Below are 11,000 nucleotides of genomic sequence, written 5' to 3' on the forward strand. Positions count from 1 at the left end.
GTGTTGAATGACAATCTTTGGTTATAACCTTAAGATTCGTGTAATTAGTCGAGTAATTAGCATATTAATATAATTAATTATAATTTATATTAAATATGTGGTTAAGCGCTCAATTTACGAAATGCAGTCTTTTGACTCGATATCCTTAATCACCATATAGAATACCACATATACCCTGAGTTTCATTAAAATCTGAAGAACTTGAAAATCTGAGCAAAATATTACCAGGCTATAGCCTAGGATTTTTCTTGATTTTTTTGAAAAAATAGATTTTCCTGAAAATTTCAGCATAGATCCTTGTACGTGTGTTGAATGACAATCTTTGGTTATAACCTTAAGATTCGTGTAATTAGTCGAGTAATTAGCATATTAATATAATTAATTATAATTAATATTAAATATGTGGTTAAGCGCTCAATTTTACGAAATGCAGTCTTTTGACTCGATATCCTTAATCACCATATAGAATACCACATATACCCTGAGTTTCATTAAAATCTGAAGAACTTGAAAATCTGAGCAAAATATTACCCTAGGATTTTTCTTGATTTTTTTGAAAAAATAGATTTTCCTGAAAATTTCAGCATAGATCCTTGTACGTGTGTTGAATGACAATCTTTGGTTATAACCTTAAGATTCGTGTAATTAGTCGAGTAATTAGCATATTAATATAATTAATTATAATTAATATTAAATATGTGGTTAAGCGCTCAATTTTACGAAATGCAGTCTTTTGACTCGATATCCTTAATCACCATATAGAATACCACATATACCCTGAGTTTCATTAAAATCTGAAGAACTTGAAAATCTGAGCAAAATATTACCCAAGGATTTTTCTTGATTTTTTTGAAAAAATAGATTTTCCTGAAAATTTCAGCATAGATCCTTGTACGTGTGTTGAATGACAATCTTTGGTTATAACCTTAAGATTCGTGTAATTAGTCGAGTAATTAGCATATTAATATAATTAATTATAATTAATATTAAATATGTGGTTAAGCGCTCAGTTTTACGAAATGCAGTCTTTTGACTCGATATCCTTAATCACCATATAGAATACCACATATACCCTGAGTTTCATTAAAATCTGAAGAACTTGAAAATCTGAGCAAAATATTACCCTAGGATTTTTCTTGATTTTTTTGAAAAAATAGATTTTCCTGAAAATTTCAGCATAGATCCTTGTACGTGTGTTGAATGACAATCTTTGGTTATAACCTTAAGATTCGTGTAATTAGTCGAGTAATTAGCATATTAATATAATTAATTATAATTAATATTAAATATGTGGTTAAGCGCTCAATTTTACGAAATGCAGTCTTTTGACTCGATATCCTTAATCACCATATAGAATACCACATATACCCTGAGTTTCATTAAAATCTGAAGAACTTGAAAATCTGAGCAAAATATTACCCAAGGCTATAGCCTAGGATTTTTCTTGATTTTTTGAAAAAATAGATTTTCCTGAAAATTTCAGCATAGATCCTTGTACGTGTGTTGAATGACAATCTTTGGTTATAACCTTAAGATTCGTGTCATTAGTCGAGTAATTAGCATATTAATATGATTAATTATAATTAATATTAAATATGTGGTTAAGCGCTCAGTTTTACGAAATGCAGTCTTTTGACTCGATATCCTTAATCACCATATAGAATACCACATATATCCTGAGTTTCATTAAAATCTGAAGAACTTGAAAATCTGAGCAAAATATTACCCTACGGATTTTTCTTGATTTTTTTGAAAAAATAGATTTTCCTGAAAATTTCAGCATAGATCCTTGTACGTGTGTTGAATGACAATCTTTGGTTATAACCTTAAGATTCGTGTAATTAGTCGAGTAATTAGCATATTAATATAATTAATTATAATTAATATTAAATATATGGTTAAGCGCTCAATTTTACGAAATGCAGTCTTTTGACTCGATATCCTTAATCACCATATAGAATACCACTTATACCCTGAGTTTCATTAAAATCTGAAGAACTTGAAAATCTGAGCAAAATGATTTTTTTGAAAAAATAGATTTTCCTGAAAATTTCAGCATAGATCCTTGTACGTGTGTTGAATGACAATCTTTGGTTATAACCTTAAGATTCGTGTAATTAGTCGAGTAATTAGCATATTAATATAATTAATTATAATTAATATTAAATATGTGGTTAAGCGCTCAATTTTACGAAATGCAGTCTTTTGACTCGATATCCTTAATCACCATATAGAATACCACATATACCCTGAGTTTCATTAAAATCTGAAGAACTTGAAAATCTGAGCAAAATATTACCCTAGGCTATAGCCTAGGATTTTTCTTGATTTTTTTGAAAAAATAGATTTTCCTGAAAATTTCAGCATAGATCCTTGTACGTGTGTTGAATGACAATCTTTGGTTATAACCTTAAGATTCGTGTAATTAGTCGAGTAATTAGCATATTAATATAATTAATTATAATTAATATTAAATATGTGGTTAAGCGCTCAATTTTACGAAATGCAGTCTTTTGACTCGATATCCTTAATCACCATATAGAATACCACATATACCCTGAGTTTCATTAAAATCTGAAGAACTTGAAAATCTGAGCAAAATATTACCCTAGGCTATAGCCTAGGATTTTTCTTGATTTTTTGAAAAAATAGATTTTCCTGAAAATTTCAGCATAGATCCTTGTACGTGTGTTGAATGACAATCTTTGGTTATAACCTTAAGATTCGTGTAATTAGTCGAGTAATTAGCATATTAATATAATTAATTATAATTTATTTTAAATATGTGGTTAAGCGCTCAATTTACTAAATGCAGTCTTTTGACTCGATATCCTTAATCACCATATAGAATACCACATATACCCTGAGTTTCATTAAAATCTGAAGAACTTGAAAATCTGAGCAAAATATTACCCTAGGCTATAGCCTAGGATTTTTCTTGATTTTTTTGAAAAAATAGATTTTCCTGAAAATTTCAGCATAGATCCTTGTACGTGTGTTGAATGACAATCTTTGGTTATAACCTTAAGATTCGTGTAATTAGTCGAGTAATTAGCATATTAATATAATTAATTATAATTAATATTAAATATGTGGTTAAGCGCTCAATTTTACGAAATGCAGTCTTTTGACTCGATAACCTTAATCACCATATAGAATACCACATATACCCTGAGTTTCATTAAAATCTGAAGAACTTGAAAATCTGAGCAAAATATTTCCCTAGGCTATAGCCTAGGATTTTTCTTGATTTTTTTGAAAAAATAGATTTTCCTGAAAATTTCATCATAGATCCTTGTACGTGTGTTGAATGACAATCTTTGGTTATAACCTTAAGATTCGTGTAATTAGTCGAGTAATTAGCATATTAATATAATTAATTATAATTAATATTAAATATGTGGTTAAGCGCTCAATTTTACGAAATGCCGTCTTTTGACTCGATATCCTTAATCACCATATAAAATACCACATATACCCTAAGTTTCATTAAAATCTGAAGAACTTGAAAATCTGAGCAAAATATTACCTTAGGCTAACCTAGGATTTTTCTTGATATTTTTGAAAAAATAGATTTTCCTGAAAATTTCAGCATACATCCTTGTACGTGTGTTTAATGACAATATTTCGTTATAACCTTAAGATTCGTGTAATTAGTCGTGTAAGTAGCATATTAATATAATTAAGTATAATTAATATTAAATATGTGGTTAACCACTCAATTTTACGAAATGCAGTCTTCTGACTCGATATCCTTAATCACCATATAGAATACCACATATACCCTGAGTTTCATTAAAATCTGAAGAACTTGAAAATCTGAGCAAAATATTACCCTAGGCTATAGCCTAGGATTTTTCTTGATTTTTTTGAAAAAATAGATTTTCCTGAAAATTTCACCTTAGACCCTTGTACCTGTGTTGAATCACAATCTTTGGTTATAACCTTAAGATTCGTGTAATTAGTCGAGTAATTAGCATATTGATATAATTAGTTATAGACAATATTAAATATGTGGTTAAGCCCTCAATTTTACGAAATGCAGTCTTTTGACTCGATATCCTTAATCACCATATAGAACACCACATATACCATGAGTTTCATTAAAATCTGAAGAACTTGAAAATCTGAGCAAAATATTACCCCAGGCTATAGCCTAGGATTTTTCTTGATTTTTTGAAAAAATAGATTTTCCTGAAAATTTCAGCATAGATCCTTGTACGTGTGTTGAATGACAATCTTTGGTTATAACCTTAAGATTCGTGTCATTAGTCGAGTAATTAGCATATTAATATGATTAATTATAATTAATATTAAATATGTGGTTAAGCGCTCAGTTTTACGAAATGCAGTCTTTTGACTCGATATCCTTAATCACCATATAGAATACCACATATATCCTGAGTTTCATTAAAATCTGAAGAACTTGAAAATCTGAGCAAAATATTACCCTAGGATTTTTCTTGATTTTTTTTGAAAAAATAGATTTTCCTGAAAATTTCAGCATAGATCCTTGTACGTGTGTTGAATGACAATCTTTGGTTATAACCTTAAGATTCGTGTAATTAGTCGAGTAATTAGCATATAAATATAATTAATTATAATTAATATTAAATATATGGTTAAGCGCTCAATTTTACGAAATGCAGTCTTTTGACTCGATATCTTTAATCACCATATAGAATACCACTTATACCCTGAGTTTCATTAAAATCTGAAGAACTTGAAAATCTGAGCAAAATATTACCCAAGGCTATAGCCTAGGATTTTTCTTGATTTTTTTGAAAAAATAGATTTTCCTGAAAATTTCAGCATAGATCCTTGTACGTGTGTTGAATGACAATCTTTGGTTATAACCTTAAGATTCGTGTAATTAGTCGAGTAATTAGCATATTAATATGATTAATTATAATTAATATTAAATATGTGGTTAAGCGCTCAGTTTTACGAAATGCAGTCTTTTGACTCGATATCCTTAATCACCATATAGAATACCACATATACCCTGAGTTTCATTAAAATCTGAAGAACTTGAAAATCTGAGCAAAATATTACCCTAGGCTATAGCCTAGGATTTTTCTTGATTTTTTTGAAAAAATAGATTTTCCTGAAAATTTCAGCATAGATCCTTGTACGTGTGTTGAATGACAATCTTTGGTTATAACCTTAAGATTCGTGTAATTAGTCGAGTAATTAGCATATTAATATAATTAATTATAATTAATATTAAATATGTGGTTAAGCGCTCAATTTTACGAAATGCAGTCTTTTGACTCGATATCCTTAATCACCATATAGAATACCACATATACCCTGAGTTTCATTAAAATCTGAAGAACTTGAAAATCTGAGCAAAATATTACCCTAGGCTATAGCCTAGGATTTTTCTTGATTTTTTTGAAAAAATAGATTTTCCTGAAAATTTCAGCATAGATCCTTGTACGTGTGTTGAATGACAATCTTTGGTTATAACCTTAAGATTCGTGTAATTATTCGAGTAATTAGCATATTAATATAATTAATATAGGATTTTTCTTGATTTTTTTGAAAAAATAGATTTTACTGAAAATTTCAGCATAGATCATTGTACGTGTGTTGAATGACAATCTTTGGTTATAACCTTAAGATTCGTGTAATTAGTCGAGTAATTAGCATATTAATATAATTAATTATAATTAATATTAAATATACGATTAAGCGCTCAATTTACGAAATGCAGTCATTTGACTCGAAATCCTTAATCACCATATAGAATACCACATATACCCTGAGTTTCATTAAAATCTGAAGAACTTGAAAATCTGAGCAACATATTATTCTAGGATTTTTCTTGATTTTTTTGAAAAAATAGATTTTCCTGAAAATTTCACCATAGATCCTTGTACGTGTGTTGAATGACAATCTTTGGTTATAACCTTAAGATTCGTGTAATTAGTCGAGTAATTAGCATATTAATATAATTAATTATAATTAATATTAAATATGTGGTTAAGCGCTCAATTTTACGAAATGCAGTCTTTTGACTCGATATCCTTAATCACCATATAGAATACCACATATACCCTGAGTTTCATTAAAATCTGAAGAACTTGAAAATCTGAGCAAAATATTACCCAAGGCTATAGCCTAGGATTTTTCTTGATTTTTTTGAAAAAATAGATTTTCCTGAAAATTTCAGCATAGATCCTTGTACGTGTGTTGAATGACAATCTTTGGTTATAACCTTAAGATTCGTGTAATTAGTCGAGTAATTAGCATATTAATATAATTAATTATAATTAATATTAAATATGTGGTTAAGCGCTCAATTTTACGAAATGCAGTCTTTTGACTCGATATCCTTAATCACCATATAGAATACCACATATACCCTGAGTTTCATTAAAATCTGAAGAACTTGAAAATCTGAGCAAAATATTACCCAAGGCTATAGCCTAGGATTTTTCTTGATTTTTTTGAAAAAATAGATTTTCCTGAAAATTTCAGCATAGATCCTTGTACGTGTGTTGAATGACAATCTTTGGTTATAACCTTAAGATTCGTGTAATTAGTCGAGTAATTAGCATATTAATACGATTAATTATAATTAATATTAAATATGTGGTTAAGGGCTCATTTTTACGAAATGCAGTCTTTTGACTCGATATCCTTAATCACCATATAGAATACCACATATACCCTGAGTTTCATTAAAATCTGAAGAACTTGAAAATCTGAGCAAAATATTACCCTAGGATTTTTCTTGATTTTTTTGAAAAAATAGATTTTCCTGAAAATTTCAGCATAGATCCTTGTACGTGTGTTGAATGACAATCTTTGGTTATAACCTTAAGATTCGTGTAATTAGTCGAGTAATTAGCATATCAATATAATTAATTATAATTAATATTAAATATGTGGTTAAGCGCTCAATTTTACGAAATGCAGTCTTTTGACTCGATATCTTTAATCACCATATAGAATACCACTTATACCCTGAGTTTCATTAAAATCTGAAGAACTTGAAAATCTAAGCAAAATATTACCCAAGGCTATAACCTAGGATTTTTCTTGATTTTTTTGAAAAAAAAGATTTTCCTGAAAATTTCAGCATATATCCTTGTACGTGTGTTGAATGACAATCTTTGGTTATAACCTTAAGATTCGTGTAATTAGTCGAGTAGTTAGCATATTATTTTTTTATTATTATACTTTGTAGCTGTCTCCCGCGTTTGCGAGGTAGCGCAAGGAAACAGACGAAAGAAATGGCCCAACCCCCCCCCCCCCCATACACATGTATATAATTACGTCCACACACGCAAATATGCATACCTACAGAGCTTTCCATGGTTTACCCCAAACGCTTCACATGCCCTGCCTCAATCCACTGACAGCACGTCAACCCGGTATACCACATCGGTCCAATTCACTCTATTCCTTGCCCTCCTTTCACCCTCCTGCATGTTCAGGCCCCGATCACACAGAATCTTTTTCACTCCATCTTTCCACCTCCAATTTGGTCTCCCTCTTCTCCTTGTTCCCTCCACCTCCGACACATATATCCTCTTGGTCAATCTTTCCTCACTCATCCTCTCCATGTGCCCAAACCACTTCAAAACACCATCTTCTGCTCTCTCAACCACGCTCTTTTTATTTCCACACATCTCTCTTACCCTTACATTACTCACTCGATCAAACCACCTCACACCACACATTGTCCTCAAACATCTCATTTCCAGCACATCCATCCTCCTGCGCACAACTCTATCCATAGCCCACGCCTCGCAACCATACAACATTGTTGGAACCACTATTCCTTCAAACATACCCATTTTTGCTTTCCGAGATAATGTTCTCGACTTCCACACATTCTTCAAGGCCCCCAGGATTTTCGCCCCCTACCCCACCCTATGATATTATAATTAATACTAAATATTCATATTAAATATTAAATATTAATATTAAATATGTGGTTAAGGGCTCAGTTTTACGAAATGCAGTCTTTTGACCCGATATCCTTAAACACCATATAGAATACTCCATAAAACCTGAGTTTCATTAAAATCTGAAGAATACGAAAATCTGAGCAAAATATTACTGTAGGATTTTTCTTGATTTTTTTGAAAAAATAGATTTTCCTGAAAATTTGAGCATAGATCTTTGTACGTGTGTTGAATGACAATCTTTGGTTATAACCTTAAGATTCCTGTAATTAGTCGAGTAATTAGCATATTAATATAATTTATTATTAATATTAAATATGTGGTTAAGCGCTCAATTTTACGAAATGCAGTCTTTAGACTCGATATCTTTAATCACCATATAGAATACCACTTATACCCTGAGTTTCATTAAAATCTGAAGAACTTGAAAATCTGAGCAAAATATTACCCTAGGATTTTTCTTGATTTTTTTGAGAAAATAGATTTTCCTGAAAATTTCAGCATAGATCCTTGTACATGTGTTGAATGACAATCTTTGGTTATAACCTTAAGATTTGTGTAATTAGTCGAGTAATTAGCATATTAATATGATTAATTATGATTAATATTAAATATGTGGTTAAGGGCTCAGTTTTACGAAATGCAGTCTTTTGACTCGATATCCTTAATCACCATATAGAATACCACATATACCCTGAGTTTCATTAAAATCTGAAGAATACGAAAATCTGAGCAAAATATTATTCTAGGATTTTTCTTGATTTTTTTGAAAAAATAGATTTTCCTGAAAATTTCAGCATAGATCTTTGTACGTATGTTGAATGACAATCTTTGGTTATAACCATAAGATTCGTGTAATTAGTCGAGTAATTAGCATATTAGTATAATTAATTAAAATTAATATTAAATATGTGGTTAAGCGCTCTATTTTACGAAATGCAGTCTTTTGACTCGATATCCTTGATCACCATATAGAATACCACATATACCCTGAGTTTCATTAAAATCTGAAGAACGTGAAAATCTGAGCAAAATATTACCCTAGGCTATAGCCTAGGATTTTTCTTGATTTTTTTGAAAAAATAGATTTTCCTGAAAATTTCAGCATAGATCCTTTTACGTGTGTTGAATGACAATCTTTGGTTATAACCTTAAGATTCGTGTAATTATTCGAGTAATTAGCATATTAATATAATTAATATAGGATCTTTCTTGATTTTTTTGAAAAAATAGATTTTCCTGAAAATTTCAGCATAGATCATTGTACGTGTGTTGAATGACAATCTTTGGTTATAACCTTAAGATTAGTGTAATTAGTCGAGTAATTAGCATATTAATATAATTAATTATAATTAATATTAAATATGTGGTTAAGCGCTCAATTTTACGAAATGCAGTCTTTTGACTCGATATCTTTAATCACCATATAGAATACCACTTATAACCTGAGTTTCATTAAAATCTGAAGAACTTGAAAATCTGAGCAAAATATTACCCAAGGACCTAGGATTTTTCTTGATTTTTTGAAAAAATAGATTTTCCTGAAAATTTCAGCATAGATCCTTGTACGTGTGTTGAATGACAATCTTTGGTTATAACCTTAAGATTCGTGTAATTAGTCGAGTAATTAGCATATTAATATAATTAATTATAATTAATATTAAATATGGGGTTAAGCGCTCAATTTTACGAAATGCAGTCTTTTGACTCGATATCTTTAATCACCATATAGAATACCACATATACCCTGAGTTTCATTAAAATCTGAAGAACTTGAAAATCTGAGCAAAATATTACCCAAGGACCTAGGATTTTTCTTGATTTTTTTGAGAAAATAGATTTTCCTGAAAATTTCAGCATAGATCCTTGTACATGTGCTGAATGACAATCTTTGGTTATAATCTTAAGATTCGTGTAATTAGTCGAGTAATTAGCATATTAATATGATTAATTATAATTAAAATTAAATGTGGTTAAGGGCTCAGTTTTACGAAATGCAGTCTTTTGACTCGATATCCTTAATCACCATATAGAATACCACATATACCCTGAGTTTCATTAAAATCTGAAGAAGGTGAAAATCTGAGCAAAATATTACCCAAGGCTATAACCTAGGATTTTTCTTGATTTTTTTGAAAAAAAAGATTTTCCTGAAAATTTCAGCATATATCCTTGTACGTGTGTTGAATGACAATCTTTGGTTATAACCTTAAGATTCGTGTAATTAGTCGAGTAGTTAGCATATTATTTTTTTATTATCATACTTTGTAGCTGTCTCCCGCGTTTGCGAGGTAGCGCAAGGAAACAGACGAAAGAAATGGCCCAACCCCCCCCCCCCCCATACACATGTATATAAATACGTCCACACACGCAAATATGCATACCTACAGAGCTTTCCATGGTTTACCCCAAACGCTTCACATGCCATGCCTCAATCCACTGACAGCACGTCAACCCGGTATACCACATCGGTCCAATTCACTCTATTCCTTGCCCTCCTTTCACCCTCCTGCATGTTCAGGCCCCGATCACACAGAATCTTTTTCACTCCATCTTTCCACCTCCAATTTGGTCTCCCTCTTCTCCTTGTTCCCTCCACCTCCGACACATATATCCTCTTGGTCAATCTTTCCTCACTCATCCTCTCCATGTGCCCAAACCACTTCAAAACACCATCTTCTGCTCTCTCAACCACGCTCTTTTTATTTCCACACATCTCTCTTACCCTTACATTACTCACTCGATCAAACCACCTCACACCACACATTGTCCTCAAACATCTCATTTCCAGCACATCCATCCTCCTGCGCACAACTCTATCCATAGCCCACGCCTCGCAACCATACAACATTGTTGGAACCACTATTCCTTCAAACATACCCATTTTTGCTTTCCGAGATAATGTTCTCGACTTCCACACATTCTTCAAGGCCCCCAGGATTTTCGCCCCCTCCCCCACCCTATGATATTATAATTAATACTAAATATTAATATTAAATATTAAATATTAATATTAAATATGTGGTTAAGGGCTCAGTTTTACGAAATGCAGTCTTTTGACCCGATATCCTTAAACAC

The sequence above is a fragment of the Panulirus ornatus genome, chromosome 2 (assembly GCF_036320965.1).
Source record: "Panulirus ornatus isolate Po-2019 chromosome 2, ASM3632096v1, whole genome shotgun sequence".
Classification (NCBI taxonomy): domain Eukaryota; kingdom Metazoa; phylum Arthropoda; class Malacostraca; order Decapoda; family Palinuridae; genus Panulirus; species Panulirus ornatus.